The sequence below is a fragment of the Trachymyrmex cornetzi genome, unplaced genomic scaffold (genome assembly GCF_001594075.2).
Source record: "Trachymyrmex cornetzi isolate Tcor2-1 unplaced genomic scaffold, Tcor1.1 scaffold383, whole genome shotgun sequence".
Lineage (NCBI taxonomy): Eukaryota > Metazoa > Arthropoda > Insecta > Hymenoptera > Formicidae > Trachymyrmex > Trachymyrmex cornetzi.
The window spans coordinates 85,558-86,961 of NW_017298564.1; the positions used below are offsets into that span (position 1 = coordinate 85,558).

General features: G+C 42.2%; 1 protein-coding gene across 1 annotated transcript in view; it reads right to left on the reverse strand.

Annotated features, from left to right (window-relative positions):
* Window positions 1-1,404, reverse strand: part of LOC108763779 (hormone receptor 4-like) — a 62,556-nt gene that overhangs the window by 46,808 nt on the left and 14,344 nt on the right. The window lies entirely within an intron of this gene.

A 1,404-nucleotide genomic window follows, 5' to 3' on the forward strand; every position in this document is an offset into this window, starting at 1 on the left:
ATAAGTTGGACGAATTACATCTGTAAGTTTCCGACCTTCGAGTACTTAGTTCCTTTGCGAAGGGTATAGAATTGGTTCGCGTAACTCGTAAAAGTCCGCAATTATTACTCTCGTTTCGGTCGTACACTCGTAAATACGCGCGCTAACGAAGCACTGAATCCTTTACGTTCATTTGTGAGCCTGTAACAAGCTCCGAAGCTGACATTTAGCTTATCCTTCCATTTTTTTTTTTTCGTTATGACCTTTGCCGCGTCTTCGGGTCCTCTCGTTTTAATATATTATCACTTTGAATATCTCCAGGCAATCTCGACAGAAGGAAAGTATGCGCGTATCCGGCAATCACGCCTTTTTCTCCCAATGTCTTTCGCAACGTTACAAACAAACGTGATTCATTCTCATTAATCTTTTTTACTTACTGTTATCTTTATACCACCAACCAACGACACGATATTAATCAGTTTATGCCGCAATGTAATGTATTCATAATCTCATGTGCGAATGCACATAGCAATATATATTTTTTGACATACTTCGCGAAAATACCGGAGATATATCCGTTAATGAAAAACATTAACATCGAAGTTCCCATTGCAGTATTTCGTGTCCGCACATTTCGTTTGTAACGTTGCGGTCGCATCTGCTGTGCGGAAAGGACAAACCGCAAGAGAGACATCGTGAGTCAATAATCAGAGAAAGGATGAATTACAACCTGTCTCGAATACAACGTCATTCGACGACTGTGACACGGTCAGCATAGATTTAATTATATGTGAAATATGCGCGTGGGACTTGCGACGTAAACATACGATATACCTAATACTCGATCGCATACAATTATCCAAGAAATATTCGCGAACACAGATTAAATCAGGCTACGAGATGACATATAATACGAAAATTATTGCTCCCGTTAAATATATATTATCCGCATACATACGCTGATCCTTTCCGTTAGATAAGAACTTTTGTTTATGCATCATTTCGATTAATTCCTCGACCAAGATTAATAATCTGTTATTTAGCATTACGATATAAATATTCAACGATTCCGCTGAATCAATACGATGAAGGCGTGTATACTTTTTGGTTTATAAGAACAGTCATATTCATTCCGAAGGTTATCTAATCATTCGAATCAATTGACGAAGAGAATAATAACGTGCGCGATAAAGATCGAAAGATCTGGCGCCAACTGGTTGAGCGGATACGAGGAGGAAAATTGGCGAAACGTAACGGAAAAACTTGACTTACCCAGCGCGAAAGGACGCTGCAGCGGCGGCGGCGGTAAGCGTCAGTTGTTGTGCGGCTGCAGCTGCACCGGCGGCGGCCGGATCGGTCGCGACGAGCTCCTGCAGCACGAGAACCGTCGTCGTGGTCGTCGCGGCGCCGCCATTCGGCACGGTC